The 17,889-nt window shown below is 37.9% G+C and overlaps 2 long non-coding RNA genes across 2 annotated transcripts; both read left to right on the top strand.

The window, feature by feature from the left end:
- The first annotated feature begins 786 nt into the window (after positions 1–786).
- Positions 787–2,349, top strand: LOC131529360 (uncharacterized). The gene is made up of 3 exons (XR_009268075.1): positions 787–992; positions 1,501–1,623; positions 2,212–2,349. It is a non-coding gene; the product is annotated as an uncharacterized LOC131529360 (long non-coding RNA).
- A 142-nt stretch (positions 2,350–2,491) lies between these two features.
- On the top strand, positions 2,492–3,360 carry LOC131529346 (uncharacterized). The gene is made up of 4 exons (XR_009268071.1): positions 2,492–2,523; positions 2,658–2,764; positions 2,861–2,974; positions 3,107–3,360. It is a non-coding gene; the product is annotated as an uncharacterized LOC131529346 (long non-coding RNA).
- The last annotated feature ends 14,529 nt before the right edge of the window (positions 3,361–17,889 follow it).

The following is a 17,889-nucleotide window of genomic DNA, read 5'->3' as shown; positions in this document are numbered from 1 at the left end:
TTGCAATTCAGACTTTATCAGAATTGTGAGATACTGTAAATTCACAATTGCAAGAAAAAAGTCAGATTTCTGAGATGAAGTCACAATTACCCATTACCCTTTATATTCCATGGCAGAAATAAGCTTTCATAGGTTCCACATGTGTAAGGGGGAAAAACAAACAAACAAACGTAAAATATGCACAGTCTAACACACATTCTCACTCCTCTCCCCTACCTCTTCTCTCTTTTTCTGATCCAACTACTCCTCTACCTTACACAACTATTCCTCTCCCTCTCCCAGGCATTATTTTTTCTCTTTCTGATTCTTTGTGTTGTTCTGCATCTACAAAACCAATTCAAAGAGGTATTTTTTACTTTTTGTTGATGTAATGGAAAGAACTGAGACTGGAATCAGCTATTTCTAAACATTTCAGTGATCTGTTACTTAAAAGTGCTTATCAGTTTTTACAATATTTTATATAGAGAGAATTTTTCAATACTTTTGAGCTGCTGTTGTAGCAGAAGTAGAAACGTTATACTATATTTAAGGTTTGGAACATTAGGTCTTCAATTCTGACATGCTTTGTTTAAGGATTTGTAAATATGATTTTGGTTTTGGGTAAGCTTGTATGAAAAGAAAATGCAAGCATTTAAAAACATGGTAATTGACTGCATATTGTGCACTGTAAAAAATAAGTGTAATTTTAACTGTAACATTTTGTAAAAATGCTACTGAAAAAAACTGTTAATATGTTAACAGTGAGTTCCTGTACTACACAGCAAAAATTAAAGTGTTGAAATTTCAGTGTTAAACATTTCTGAGTTGATTTCAACACCCAAAGAGTAATTTTAACACATTCTGAGTAAAATGGTGTCCGGTGTTGGAGTTACTTGACAGAGTGTGATCATCAGTGTTAAAACAACTCCAAAGAGATGTAATTATACTCCGCCCCCGCATTTCCGGTCATTGCTGGAGAAACCGCCGCCATTATCCTCGCATGGGTTCGAACGGTAGGTAAATTAAATCATGCTTACTTAAACATTTATGATTTATGATATGCAAATTCAATATAAGCATGTACGGAGTAATATTACGTAGTACGGAGCACTGCACAGAACATGCAGACAAATGTAGTAATATATTAAAATGTGGACACGAACGAAGTACAATGTGGCTAACGTTACTACTTGTCACCTTAAATTGTGGCCGCGGTATCATCTCTCTCTCTCTCTCTCTCTCTCTCTATGCATATGTATGTAAATAAACAGATATATCCTTTTATATACATATGCACTGACGCGCGCACACACGCACACACACACACACACAAACACATACGCATGCACATACATACAAGTTACACACCTATTTGTTACTGTTCACAGAAGTTTGAGTTTTATTAAATTTGAAAGTATTGTCAAGCACTCAAAATAAAAAAAAAATTGCCATTTCATATTTCTGATCCTTGTGCTGGTCATCATAATATTTGTTATATTTTAATATTTTCTGATTCTTTAGAATTTTCAGACTCCTTGTCTTCCATATCTGAGACGTCTGACTCAAGCAACAGCTCAAGTGCATGGACTAATCCCTAGCAAGAGACAAATAACTGAGGAGACATCTGCACTGCCTCTTAAACAGGTTAGAACAAAGCTTTTATGAGTCTCCGAGTTTGTTCACCCATAAATTAAAATTCTGTCATTAATTACTCACTTATGTCATTCCACAACTGTAAAACTGTAAAAAGTGCTTTTGTTTGCGCAAAAACTAATTTTACCATCATTTAACACTTCATTTACAAACTATTGATCTCCAAAAGTATTCTTGCAACAGCTCACATGGCAACACAACACACATGTCAAGGTGTTCTTGTGAATATGGGTTGGAGAGTTATATTTTGCACAAACAAAGCACTCATGTCGCTTCATAAAAATTTAGATGGAACCACTGTAGTCACATGATTTATTTTAATGACATATTCACTACCTTTTCTGGGTCTTTAAAGTGGTAGTTGTGTGGACTGTTAGTGGAGTGTCAGAGAACTGTCAAATTTCATAAAAAAATATCTTCATTTGTGTTCTGAAGATTAACAAAAGTCTTATGGGTTTGGAACAAAATAAGGGTGAGTAAACATGACAGAATTTACTTTCTGGGGCAACACTTTTCTCCCCTCCGAATCTGTAGAAATTTGTGAATCACCATGCTCATGTTTTTATTTATTTTTATTAGATGGTTAAAGATGTGTTAAAGTTCAAGTCTGGTGGTGAAGCAGTACTACAGGAGTATCAAGAAACAGAAACCCTTACAGATGCCACAAGAAGACAAATGATTAACATACTGGTGGCTCACATGATTGATACACATGGGTATTTTATTTTTATTATTATTTTTAAACCAAATAACTGCATGGCCATTGTGCAAATTAAGATAACTAGTTTATCTTCCTTAGGCAACTCCTACTAAAGCAATCAGAAAACAGAATGCTCTTGGCATAGTGATGCTGTTCCTTCCCTCAGAGATCCATACTCCAAGAAAGGCTCCGTAAGTCATTGTTTGCATCGCACTTTCATGTCATACTTGCAATGTTATGACAGGCTGTTTCTATGACATTGAAATTTGATTCTTTGAGATTTTAGCCTGAATATGACACAGGATATTTAAAAAAAATCTTTCAGGAACACTTTTATGATGCTGCAAGTGACACAGGATACATTGCCTGGCGTAATAAAACAGTCCACAGCAATATGGAGCGATGCCACCAGACAGCCCTCTTCCTCAACAGGTAGATGAATGTTTAAAATTATCTCTGTTCTTAAACTGAAAAAGTATTGCATTTGAAGATTCCCATTAATTAATTCATGTGAATCTTTGTCTTCAGTCTACAGCCAGGAAATGGCATCCCTTCTTTTAATCCCTTCCACCACTTCCAGGAGGACTGAAGTCTCCAAAAATTGCATGCGATGCAGCTGAAAGCCATGTAATCTATCATAAGGTAGTGGCATTTTACAAATGTGTTGTGGGTCATTGTTTGAACAGTCACTTTTATGTTGTTGTTTTCTCTGTGACTGCACATTATGTTTATGTCTAATATTTGGTTTTCATTTCAACTCTTGTCATGCTGCAGTTTGGAGAAGCACCTCAGCAACAACCATCCGTTCCTCCTTGCTGTTGGACGTCAGAAAAGCAACAGCTTCTACATCGCCTTGGATAAGCATCTCCTCCCATGCCAGGCAAACTGCTTCCTTGGAGCATTTGATGAACTTTTAAATTTTGTGCACATTTTTAGCACATTTTGTGTTCAGTTTGCCATATGATAGTGCACTTGTGAACTTTTACACATTACTACACATTTTTATGAGCATCTTCATGCATTCAGAGTACTACAGTGAGGAAAGGTGTATTATAAAAATGTCAGAGATTAAATTTTATGAGCCATTTGATATTCAAAACTCATAGTGTGGCAGATGAAAGTTTGTATATCATTCCTTCTTTTGTAATGTTTTAATTCTACTTCAAATTGCACTGCAAGGAGAATTAAAAATAAACATGTCGATGGAAATTATGTTGTGTGTTGTAGTTGATTTAACTATGTTTTCAGTATATTTAACAGTGTTTTGTTGATCTTTTAACCACCTAAATTCTAAATTCCAACCACCTAAAACATGCAACTCTTAAACAGTGTTGTTTTTCTGTATCCCTTTTAGTGTTATTTTAACACTTTTTTAGAGTCAAATAAGGAACTCTGGCATAGTGTTAAATGTTTAACTATTTTGAAAGTGTTAATTTAACTCCAGAAAGTGTGGAGCTATATAAACTCTGAAAAAGTGTTGAAATCAACTCTGTGAGAGTTAATTTAACACTGGACTTTTTGCTGTGTATATACAGGGGAAAACTGCAAAAGATCTAACCAGACATTTCATCTAATTTTACAGCAAAATGCTGTTAATTGTACAGTTTTTAGAAGTAAAAATAACAAATCAATGTATAATTTACAGTCAAAAACTGTAAACTGATATTCCCAGAATTCCCTGCGTGACACTCCACATTTGAAAGTATTTTGTTTAAATAATCATGTTTTTTAATAGTTTTTGTTATCAGTTATGTACATTTGGGCTTTATGTTACATCTTCTGTTGTTTAATGAAAGTTTATTGTATTATTTAAATATCATGTGTGTTACCACGATGGTGTTTTGTGTTTGCATGAATGACTCTGTGCACCTTCTATATATTAGTATATACTTCTACTTGTGATTGAGCTTTGATTCTACATGTGGCTTTCTCTTTTACCACCTGCATTATTATGGTGGTTGTCAGTATGTTAAAGGTACAAAACAGATTTTAATAGCAGTGTGTTGTTGAATGTAGTGGTTTACGTTCAAATTTCCCTGTTTGTAAATTACAGTTTTATACAGTTTTGTTCTGTAAATGTGTTTACAGTTTTTCTGTATTTTTTACAAAATTATTCTGGCAACCACAGCTGCCAGAATTATTTTGTAAAAACTACGGAATGTTTTTTTACAGTGAACAACACAAATTGTGCTAATTGTGTTTAGAGTTTTGAAAATATGACTACAGATTAGACAAAAGGATGTTAGCAATTGAGTTTGGCATTAAATGACAATTCCATATTTCTAAAAGTATGTTGATCAGTGGTTTCAAACCCATCCTGGAGCACCCACAGGACTGCACATTTTGTATGTCTCCCTTATCTGACATAACCCACTTCAGGTCTTGCATTCCCTGTTAATGAGCTTATGCGTTGAATCAGGTGTGTTTGATTAGGGAGACATGAAAATTGTGCAGTGCTGATGATGCTCCAGGCTTGAAAACCACTGTTATAGATCATATTGTGAACATTTTTTATTTTTAATTTTTTTTTTTTACGTCAATGTTTAATCATAACATCATAATATGATCTAGAATGAAACAACAGCCTTCTCTATGGTGATGCATGATCCAATGATTTAGTCCACTTAAATCAGACCCCTTTCTTATTCTCTGAACTCCATTTATAATGTTAACAAGATTTTTACATTAAAAACCATCATAATTTAGAAGTAATATGTTATTATCCATCCTGTTTTTGACCCTTCTTTGAAACATAATTTTGATTTGGAAAATTTGGAAATTAATGCCCACTGCTAATACTGAGTAACAGATGAATAATAGATGAACGCTAACAATAATAATGTTAATAATGCTAACAATTTGATGTACTCTGAAAACAATGTGGGCATTTTTTTTATCGTATTACTTGTACATATCAAATGATCTGTATCAGACAAAACAATAGTGACACATGGTAAAAACATTGTTACTCACACTTGTGTGTTTGAACATTACTGTCGGATCCAATATAGTCTGCAGTGCATCATCTTTTATTTTCAGTCTCTCTGAAAAGCCTGTGTTGAACGGTGCCTTGTTTAAAAATGAATCTGCAGTGAAATTAAACGAACAGCATTTATCCGAACAAACAAAGGGCCCTATTATAATGATCTAAGCACATGGTCTAAAGCGTACAGCGCAAGTGCACTCAGGGCGTGTCCGAATCCACTTTTGCTAGTTTAACGACGGGAAAGCGGTCGGCGCGTCCGGGCGCATGGTCTAAACGGGTTGTCCCTATTCTCTTAATGAGTAATAGGCGTTTTTTGGGCGTAACGTGCAATAAACCAATCAGAGTCTCATCTCCCATACCCTTTGCGCTCGCGCCATGGTGGATTTGCTATTTTAACGGCGGAATTTTAAGGCGCACAGACTGAAGGCGTCTCCAGAGAGCAAACGGATCTGCTCATGCGCGAGCAAATAGGTAGGCTAATTCTGATACACGCAGTGACTATCCATTATGACGTATGACATTTTTATATTTATGTAGCCTACACAATAATATTCTTTTACATGTTTGTGTGCTGCTGGCGTCCCTGTGTGTAATAAGCAAAGTGAACGCGTGTTGTGGACCTGCCCAGAGGCGCATTTTCTACTGACACGCTCTTTAAATAACAAAAAAATATTGCACCATTGACTTTAGACCAGGTTTGAGTTGGTCTATGGCGCAGTCTATTGTCAGTTCCTCAAAATAGCAACGAGCCAACGATGCGGCTGAACACACCTCTTTTTTAGACCAGCACGCCCATGGGCGCACAAATGGGCGCAAATGCATTTGCTATTTAAACAATGCCGCGCAGGACGGGAAAGTGAGAACTGCGTTGGGCTGAAACTAGCAAAAACACTTGTGCCGCGCCTTGCGCCACATTGCGCCGGGTGTATGATAGGGCCCAAAGTTTATGTATTCTTTCCTAATGTTACACCATGCCTACACAGGCCCAATGCTACAGTGTCCTTTCTGTCCTTTCGAGGTGCCCCCTGGAATGTGATGTCTACCGAGGGGGAACAAGCAAAACTACACTTTCTACCAAAGAGGACTAAACTACGATAACTACTTTTTTTGTTGGGCGATATAATGCCACAGAAATAATTGCGGTTAAAATTGGTCAAAAGAAGCAAAAAAAACAAACATATTAATGTCCACACCAGCAGACAATAACATTGTTTATTATATGCACGGTACATTTATATTATGCTGGAGCTCATTAAAGCAGTATGGCTTCTGGTTGGCTATCAATATTTGTATTGTTCAGCTGGAAAACCATTCTAAAAGCGAATCTAACACTTGGTGTTGTTTTCGTTATACCTGAGGAATGCACTCCACTATTCACATAGAATATGAATGATTATCAGAGTTATCATAATAGTGAATGTCCTTGGTGTAAACGGGCTTTTATCTGTGAGCATGTGCTATTTTGCCTTGAGTAGCCACTTTACTTTGCCTGTCGCTGTCCATTCTGTATGTGGAGGAGCGCTGCGTGAGCCTGTATTCTGTAGCCTCTTTCCACAGTCTGCAAGACCCATCGAGACACATTCGGCTGAAGTTTCTACGCTGCCAAATGGTCTAAGAGAACAGTCTCTCAAGACTGGCCTCTGGTGTATTCTGAGTAATACTAGGTGCCCTAAAGCAGATGACTGGCAGGGAACAACCAAACTGGCTGCTCAGATAATTTCCTCAGAGGGTGCGAGCTTCACAGTGCTGCAACGTCTCCAGGCGTACACTGGGAACTGAACTTGCTGGAAACTGCTGCGCCCACCCAGCAGCTGCCAAGACCTGAACCCAGTGAGGGCGGTAGCGCTGGAACACTGCAGTTTGCTTCTGTAGGATATCAGAGAGCGAATCAGACAAATTAAGATTCGATCAGATTGGTGTTGAACAACCCAAAGAGCCAAATTCCACAGAGAGGCTCCAGATAACAAGATGTCATAAATCTGTCCACGGTACCCTGGCGCCATGAGTCTGGAGCAAGCCTAACCCACAAGCCTCTTCCAGTGAGCAATTTGCAACATTAACACAAAAGAACACATATAATCCCAACTCAGGAAGGAGCTTGTCAAATTTGGGGCAAGTAACTAAGATTAATGGTCAAAGACACAGCACATCATGGCCATCACATGAGGAAAATCCTTAGTAAAGACTTTGTTGGGTGGGATCCCTCACCTAGAGGACAAGAACCAGACTGAAATTCCTTAGGAGACCTTTTAACCTCTCTGGTCTTCACAGAAGGTCTTCACTGGTCTTCCTTATGTTCACAGAATGGCACAGAAACTTCTATGTGTAGATGCACCAAAATCATCTTAAAAGGACTTAGGAGCAACTAATCATTTCTATGCATAACTCCATATTATGTATATAACCCACACATGTGAATATCGTGTTCTAATCACTTATTGTGTATGTCTTTTTAATAACTATTGAATAGCTTAAGGGTTTATATTCATGTTTGGTAAGTATGTGTTTGACAATTCTAGCTTGAAATGCTTCTTTCAATTAATTCTTTGTCAAATGTATTATATTCTGGTTATAGAAATCACATCCAAAATTATACTTTGCAAGAGCGTGTAAAGTTCGGACCATGTGACTGATAAGATAACATCATAGATTTATGTATTGGGAGGAGAAACAGAGCAACACCCCGAGCTAAGACAGTATCTAATTGGTCAAGACACCAGTTGGGATGTGTCCAAAAGCCAAGTTTAAAAACTCAGGACACCATCAAACCATCCTCTCTTCTCTTTTTGCTTTTGCCACTACGTTTTGACGCTGCTCTTTGAGCGTGCTTCGGCCTGCACGCTAACTGCTACTTACCACTATGAGAAGAAAAACCACCTAGTCTCGTTACATCCTTTCTTTCTTTTACTTTAGTTTCTTTTCTTTTCCGTTGTGAGTTTCGTGTTCTCAGTTAAAGTTTTGCCGCCATGCCTTGTCTCCGAGTTCAACTCGAGTCTGTGACCACCTCTGCATCTTCAGCCAACTCCCAACCATTGGCTTCCCAAGACATTACTGCAACGACCACTGAACTGTCAGCCAATCAGCAACCTTGGGAAACCCCCTTTCCTGCAAGCAAGTAACCTCCATATTTTAGCTGAGCTGGTGTATTTAATATAAATTTTAGCCTCATTGAGAAACTCAGTGTGAGGGTTAAATAAGTGATTGATAGTTGTTCAGGTCTATGCAATTGCACATATTGCTATAAACTTGGAATTTCACATTTTTATTCTCTTAAACTCATCCTTTCCTCACGTTCTCTCTTTCTGCAACTTGTGTGAATGTGTGAATGCGTGTGTTCATGTGTGAGATTAGTTTATATGTCTTAGATTTATCCAATAAAGCCTTATTTATATTGAAAAGAGAAGTATCTTGTGTTCTGTGCTTAGAAGTGGTCCCACTTTATATTAACTACAATGTACTTACATTTAAATTAATCATTTGATACAATGCACTTATTGTGTACATACATGTTTTTACATTGTACTTATATTTTTTAAAATACCTGTATGTAGTTACATCTGTAATTAATTTCTGTAATAACATTTATAATTACTCTGTTGACCCATCCCTTAAGCCTCGTTTATACTCACGCCTGGCTCCGCTTCGCGAGCCTCCGCTGACTGCGCGCACACCTCCCCAAACTGACGAGGCGTTTATACTTGACGCATTCGCCGTTGAGATATTCATTGAAACGACAGGGGGCGCACAAACGAAATCGTCCTTTAAATCAGCAGGAAGTAGAAGAGAAGTAGGAATTTTACCGGAATTTCTGTGCATAATGCAGACAAATTTCTACATATTGCAGTATAGCTAACGGTATGTGGGTTATTGGACAGTGTTGAAATTACAGGATGTCTTATTTCTTAATCTAACTGTAAGGTTTTAGCCTTTATTTATAATTTTAGCTTTTAGGGAATCAAATAGTAGAAATTCTTATTTTAATCTGATTAATTGATATTAATCAAAATGTATAATTTATACCTTATTAACGACTCGACCAGCGAGTATTAATACAGTATATTTTAGCAATTCTGTTTATCTCGTGGATTTCGATAATAAATACAGAATTGGTTGGGAAATTTATGAGCAACAGGTAACACGATCTATGGCAAATAATTTAAGATTTGAAAATCACGGCACCAGACTATTCATTAAAAATGAATCGAGAGTTTATTTACTATTCTAGGATACAATACAAAACACATACACACACATACACACGTTATGGCAAGATGAAAGCAGTTTGAAGAAAGTTTAAAGCTATTCTCTTTCCTGAGAATAAAGACGACCTGAAGGCGTCACAAACAGAAGACTCGACTATCGTTATCTTTTAACGATTCATTCAATTCAACTCAGCAAATTAGAGATTTGTTTGTTTGTTTACTTGCTTGGAGTTGAAGTTGAAGGCTGTTTTTCTTGAGGGAAACCCAGACTTTCCTTTGCAGATGTGTCGTTGTCGCGTGACGTCACTCTGGGAATCTCCTCTACGATTGGATGGCTTCCTGGCGGCGCGCGAATGGCAAGTTTGAAGTTCTTACGTGGCGGGCTTTGCAAGTTACTTTGGTCAGACGTGGACAGAGTGTCCTTTGAGATGTCCTTTGAGATGATCAAACTAGATGTTAAGTCTGTAGGCGGGCAAGGCGAGACCAAAGTTTCCAAGCAGCCAAGTTTCCTTGCAGTTTTCCACCAGTTGTCCAACACTTTGCAAAGTTAGGTGTCTGTTTTTATCGGACTGATTTGAGTCCATCCCATTCACTGTTTGGTCCAATCACATTGTCTCTGTAGGGCGGAGCCCCGCCCAGCACGGCTTCTTTTCGTGCATACCTTATCTGCTAATAAATATGTCACATGGAGGAAATATACTAGCAGATTTCTATAAAGTGTTATAATCATACCTTATGATGCTAAAAGTCAACATTCATCCTTATCACCTTATTGCAATCAAAATAACGTTTAATTCAATATCAAACATGAGGTATCGAATACCTATAATTTTACCTACTAAGCGGGTTAAGTCATAGATTAAAATATCCTAAGGTCTAATAACCACAGCAAGATCAACAAAACATAAAATACCACATTCATATATATATTGTCTCTTGAGTATATTGCTTTAATAGCAGCAGTCTTTTCTTGATTGTCCTTTTGAAGATCCTCTGTGTAACTAGAGTTTCTTTGTTGTACGAGAACAAGGAGGCGTGCATCCTCTTGGAATGCAGTGAAGAAAAGGGAGTCGTTATGAGGTCACCAGGATGACCGTGGTATAGGTTTGTTGAGGCCTGGTCAACATATATCTGTCTTTCCTTGTTGATACCATCATTGAATTATGGTCAAAAGCAGTCAGGGGATTCAGGGAGGGTCTGTGCTGGAGCATGTCCAGATCCCACGTGCTTTGTACTGTCTGTTTATTCGACTTTATTTATGGTAAACTGGTCAGGAACAACATTGAAGATTCTGTTCTTCAAAGGATGGCCAGATATTCTCCTCACAGCTTCATGGGTCTCATGAGAAGATAAGGAGAACAGGCAGGAAGCTAGTCAGATACTTTGGGCATTGTGTTGGTAATTTGTAAAATTTTACGAGTTGATGATGGAAGATAAATTCCTTGGAATGTTCTGAGTTAGCTCATGTGTGTGCGTTCTTTTCGACCAGGTTCTACATAACATTTAAAATTAGACCACATTATTAGAGTACAAGTTAGACAAAAATATTGCCACGTTGAGGCTCAAGTAGGTGTAACTGTTCAAATACAAGATTAATGTTATAATGTATATAAATTGAAACCCTACAGTGTTTTGCAAATGTAGCACTTCTATAGGTTACTGCAAAATGTACTTTGCCATAGATTAACCCATGTGATGTCTTTATGTTATATAAAATGAGAAGATATAAGAACAGTTCAAAAGAGCAATGCTGATAAATATTGTTTTATTCTGAATACAATATAATACAGACACATTGTTTTGTGGTGCATAGAATACTTTGCTATAGTTACAGTGCTACAGGCATATATGTGAATAATTATTTTAAAACTATTATAAAAATTACAAAGAAAATCTCTTCAAAGATGTTCATGTTGACTGCGGCGCCGCGCGAACTGTTCGCTCGCGTCACAAAAAATATCGTGCACACTGCCACGTGAAATGAGGTCGCGCTCACCCAAAGCGAACTTCTGCTAACACCGCGATGACGTCATATTTGGCGCGCGCACCCAAGCGAACTTGCGGACGCGTCAAGTATAAACCAGGCTTTACACCTTAACCTAACCATACCACCAAACCTGTCCCTAACCTTACCCTTATCCCACCTCAATAGCAGTAAAAGTGTTTTGCAATACAATAAGTACATTGTACTTATTTTTTGATGCAAGTACATAGTAGTTAAGGCCACCTAATATAAAGTGTGACCTACAAGTTAACGTCTTAAACTGCCGATCTTGTTACTGTGCTATTTAATAGTGTTTGCACTATATTTTGGTATATTATTATATTAATATGCAGTGCAGAATTTATGTTATACAGCTCGTTCAATAAATTGCCAGCCGACTCAGTGATCCTGTTCAAATTCCCTATAAAATCATAAATGATTCCCTTTGAGCTAAATTGACCTGTTTTCCTTACACTTCTTTGCCTCCTGGAACCTCTCGACAACGGTGTTAACGGCATCACCGAAGAGGTCAAAAGGCGAAAGCGGATTTGTCCCTTTAGATAAATTCAACCAGAGATGCTTCTCAGTAGCCACCAGGGCTGCCATAGAAGGTCGATGGTTTTGGCCATCTCCGAAAATCACAAATCGAAAGTCAGCGCTGAAAATCACTTGCAGTAGCTCTGCTACTAAATTTATTTAAAAATGGGTATCCTTGTACATCTATGATCAGCTGTTCCTCTGTCTTGGCTGAGCTTTCAATGTTGTATTGGAGAAAGAGTGAAGCTGATTGGTTGGTTCTTGTCACATGTGGCATTCGGAAGAGTTCAAATGTTTTTATCTTGCCGTGGTGTAGACATGCCTGGAAAAAAACAAGCGAGTTGCAGCACATGAGCTTCTATTATGAGCGCACTTGCTGTGCATCTGCATTTGAAATAACGAACTTGAGCGTGCAAAGACACATGTCAACGACCCCATACACATTCTCATTCAAGCCACTTATATTTATGTAATTAGTGACTTGGGGACTGAAGAGTAAGGCTGAAAACAGTTTCTTCCACAATCTTGACACTTCGGTGTGGAGATCAGGCCCCGAAATGGAGGTTGTGATTTTATAGGAAGGAAACATTCATCCAATTTACTTTCAGGACAAACATCCTGCCTCTTAGCTGGCCAGTCAATGTTTCACTCAGCCACGGCACATGTAACAACCTCCACCATCTCCTCATAAGCAAGAGATAAGTGGCGAGTCCTCAGTCTCTTGAGTCCTCAATGCTGAGCACATCCACCTCCTCATTAGCGATCCCCACAACCTCAGCCGCCACTGTGCCTCAGCAACAGCAGGGCCTGAACCGTGAGGACCGCAAGCCTGAGCATCCCTTTTGTAGAACAGCTTAGAATTTAACTCACTTCAAATTGATGAATGTTACACTGTTATTGATCTCAACTGAACCTACACTGAACTGATTTGAGCTAATGACACTATTATTTCAAGCAGAAGGAACTGGATGAATATTCAGAAAGATATCAGTCCACAATTCTGACTTGTGATGCAGACTGGAATTAAACCACACCATTTTGGTTTGTTCTGCCAGAGAAGAATCCCAGGATAAAAAAAAAAAAAAAAAAAAAATTGCACTTCCATAATGTACTAAAAGTGCACGCACTGATTTTGTACTTGTACTTTATACTAAAAGTTATTATTTTTATCATATTTTCTCTGTATTAAAAAAAAAAAAATTAGTTACCACTTGTAGTACACTTGAATCCATCTTTCATACACTAGTGGGTTCAAGTAGACTACAAGTGGTCTCTTTTAAAAACAGAGATAGTATGTTAAAAGCACATTTTAGTTCATATTCATGGTGTCCCAAAATAGCACATTTGAGTACACTTCGATGTCCTCAAGATTATCTTAAGAAGTACTAAAGAAATTTTGGTTACACTTTATATTAGGTGGCCTTAACTACTATGTACTTACATCAAAAAAATAAGTACAATGTACTTATTGTGTTCATATTGTATTGCAAAACACTTTTGCTGCTATTGAGGGGGGACATGGGTAAGGTTAGGGACAGGTTTGGTGGTCTGGGTAGGTTTAAGGGTGGGCTAACGTGTAAGGGATGGGTTGACAGTGTAATTATAAATATAATTACAGAAATTAATTACAGATGTAAGTACGTATAGGTATTTTTAAAAATATAAGTACAATGTAAAAACATGTATGTACACAGTAAGTGCATTGTATCAAATGATTAATTTAAATGTAAGTACATAGTAGTTAAGGCCACCTAATATAAAGTGGGACCAAAATTGTTTTAGTATATTGAGTGCAAAATTAGTGCGTGAAAATAGAGAACTTTAAGTACATTATGTGACTTGACTGCAATTTTTTCCAGCAGTTGATTTGGTCAGTTTTGTATTTACAGTTCAGGCATTGCCAGTTTCTTGCAGTATTACATGATCATAGACAACATTTAAAGACAAAACAATAAGAACATTTGAGACGACAGACACATCTTGCACTGTTATTGCTAGAGCCAGGTTAGCCGCTGGATCCATACATGCCACCATCTTGGATTTCTTAGAGACAAACATTTTACAGCGAGACATAAACAAATATATATAGAGAGAAGGGGGAACTGAATTATTTGGATAGGTATTTTTTCAATAAGCCTGTGCTGATTACAGACAAACCAGAATGTTGTCCTGTCTGTTGCTGCCTCACAAGCATGACTTTTCAGTTGCTCTCTCTTCCTTCACAGGCCACAGACTCAGAGTCGTATCATTGTTATATCTGTTATTGCCTGCTATCACACAGGCTAAGACTCAGAAGCATGGAATCTGTTATTGTCTCTTTCTTCACAGGTCTCAGAACATGGATGTATCTGTTAATGTCACTTCTCATATGGGCCAGAGGCTCAGAACGTTGTATCTGATATTTCCTCACAGGCTGGAGACTTCTATCTCTTTCCAATGAGGAGGAGATTGGCATTAGATAATCTAAAGTGCACACAGTTAGAACAGCATATTTAAAGTGTCTTTACTGTATTAGCGGTAGTGGTAGTAGTAGTAGTATTTTGCAATTATTTCTATTTATTTCATAATTATACAGGTACATAATTATAATAAAGAATAACAATATTATGTAAATTTTATTTATAATCTATTATTTTTAATCTTTTTAATCTTTTTTTTTTTTAACTAATTTTTCCAGTTGGATTCAATTGTTGCAGTACTGTCTGGGACTTCTTTCTCTGTGACTGTGTAAAATTTTTTTTTTTTTGGCAGGTATTGTTGAAAGCAGCATAATGTTGATGCCTACCTTGTGAAACAGCTTTTGCATCAGTCTATGATGCCTTAAAATGCTTTTGTCTTTGTATAGGCAGATCTTTGTAGGCAGTTTTGAAACGGAGTCATAAAATCACAAACAGTGAGGAAGTAAAGCAATCTCATTGGGCCCATGGGTCACCACACAGCGCTGATGACAGCACACTGTCAGCTTGTGCCCTTGACTCACCGAAGGACATGTCGTTTGAAAATTACAGCCCATGTGAGAAGGAAACATACTGACTCTACACTCTTTCCTGCACATCCCATCACCTTTACATTTAAAAGAATGTTTTCATTATGGTGCGACTAACCGTTAATTATTTAAATCATCACAGGGCATGGGACTGCTATGTGAGCCCAGCTAATTGAGACTGGACAAAATTGGTAAAAAATAAATAAATAAATAATAATAATCAAAGAAAAGTATGCTACTGCTTTCTGGTATGTGCATTTTATCTCTATTAGTGACACTGACATGGATTGGGGATTCAAAACAGCATCTAGATAACTACAACTCATCCACTAGCTGCGTTTCCACTATCGGGCCAAACGTGGTTGTCCTACTGCGTTCAAGGGCCAGGCGTTTCTACTGTCACTTCCAGAGACTGATCAAGCCTCCTCAAGGCCAACTGCCAAGGGCTTTTTGCCCAGCCAAATACCTTTGTCCATATAATAATAATAATAATAAATTTTATTTATATAGCGCCTTTCCAGAGCTCAAGGACACTTTACAATAAACATCAGAAATGGGAGGAAAACATCGAACAATAAACAGAAAGAAAACAACATCAGAAATCCAAAGAGTTTATACAACATAAAACAAAGTAAACAGAAGTTAACTAAGAAAGATAACATTCTGAAAACAAGTGAGTTTTGAGCAGCGATTTGAATTCAGACAGGCTATTGGCAAGACAGAGTGATCTGGGTAGAGAGTTCCATAATTTAGGGGCAACAACACTGAACGATCTGCCCCCCATGGAAGAGAGGCGATATCGAGGGATGGTGAGAAGGCGAGAATCAGAGGACCGCAATGAACGTGGTGGAGAATAGGGGTGGAGCAGATTGCAGAGATAGTAAGGGGCCAGACCATTCAAGGCTTTAAAAGTAAGCAGAATAGGGGTGATGTGGGCTGAACGCTTGGTGCGAGTGAGAATACGAGTGGCTGAGTTTTGAATATACTGTAATCTAGCAATAGTGGTAGCTGGCAAGTCAATGAAGAGGGCATTACAGTAATCGAGACGAGATGAGACAAAAGCGTGAATGAGAGTTTCTGCATCTTTGGTACTTATGAAAGGACGGAGCTGGACAATTCGTCGTAAGTGAAAAAATGCCAATTTAGAGAGAGAGTTAATATGATACTGAAATGAAAGAGATGGGTCAAACATAACACCGAGATTTCTAATGATACTAGATGGAGTGATTAGAGTGCCAGTAATATCACAAGTAAAGTCAGCGGGAACTTTGGTGGTAAGTGCTGGAGTACCAATGATGATGATCTCAGTTTTTTCCATATTTAGTTTCAGAAAATTAGAGTTAAGCCAAGTTTTAATATCCTGCATGCAAACAGAAATTTTGTCGATTTGGGTGGATAGGGAAGGCCTGCATGACGTGTAGATTTGGATGTCATCAGCATAAAAATGATAGCTAAAGCCGTGACGCTGTAGTATCTGACCCAGTGGTAAAATGTAAATAATAAACAGCAAAGGCCCCAGAACGGAACCCTGGGGGACGCCTTGTTTCAGGGGGGCAGTAGGGGATCTGAAATCCCGAGCAGAAATGTAAAAGTGTCTGTCATATAGATATGAAGAGAACCAGGAAAGAGCAGTACCAGATATACCCACAGCCGAAAGTCGAGAGATGAGTAAATTATGAGAGATTGTGTCAAAGGCAGAACTGAGGTCTAGTAACAGAAGTAACGATAGAGAGCCGGTATCGCAAGAGAGTAATAAATCATTAACTACCTTTACAAGGGCAGTTTCTGTACTATGTTTTGGACGGAAGCCTGACTGAAATGGATCAAAGAAATTATTTGCCACTAGGAAGGACCGAAGCTGGGCTGCTACAGTACTTTCCAGTAATTTAGCAACAAATGGCAAGTTTGAAATGGGACGATAATTGGATAAAACTGAAGGATCGAGATTGGGTTTTTTGAGAACCGGGGTAACTGCAGCGATTTTAAGTGACTGAGGAAGAGTCGTAGTGACAAGCGAAGCATTTATGAAATGAGAGATAGGTGCAGAAATTACCGAATGACACTGTTTTAAGAGAGAAGTAGGAGCTGGGTCTAGTCGACAGGTAGAGGAGTTGGATTTAGAAATAAGCTCAGAGACAGAGGAAGGATTAGTAAGAGAGAAGTAGGATAGGGAATGACCAGAGGGATTAGGCTCAAAGTTAAAATTGATAGTGCTGTTTGAAAAGCCCTGGTGGACGGCAGCCGTCTTGTCTAGAAGATGATTTAGAAAGGAGTAGCAGAATTCAGCTGAACCTGCAGTATCATTAGTTGGGGGTTTGGTAAGTTTATTTACTGTGTCGAATAGTGCTTTTGGCCTGTTACTAGCTTTATTAATCATGGCAGAAACAAAACTAGACCGTGCTAAGTGTAAGGCTGATTTGTAATTTTTGAGATGTTCAAGAAAGGCTTGGTGATGAACAGTGAGGCCAGTTTTCCTATAGAGACGTTCAAGCCGTCGACCGGAGCTCTTGAGGATGTGAAGGTCGGGGGTAAACCAGGGAGAAGTATGGGTAGAAGGAACAGTTCTAGTCTTAACAGGAGCATGTACAGACAAAATATCAGATAATATGGAGTTAAAATTTGAAAGAATCAGTGAAGGAGAAGATAAATCAAAAACATCAGAAAGATTAGAGGAAACAATAGAGGAACAAAATGATGTGACATCGACATTATTACAATTACGGTAGGATATAACAGTCTTTGCAGATTTATCATGTATAGGCAAACTAACGTGAAAGTCTATGAGTTTATGATCAGAGATACCAGTATCAGAGGAAGAGATGGAACAAATACCAACACCTGAGGTACAGATCAAATCAAGGA

Source organism: Onychostoma macrolepis, chromosome 21 (genome assembly GCF_012432095.1).
Source record: "Onychostoma macrolepis isolate SWU-2019 chromosome 21, ASM1243209v1, whole genome shotgun sequence".
NCBI lineage: Eukaryota > Metazoa > Chordata > Actinopteri > Cypriniformes > Cyprinidae > Onychostoma > Onychostoma macrolepis.
This window is presented reverse-complemented; position numbering and strand designations above follow the sequence as displayed.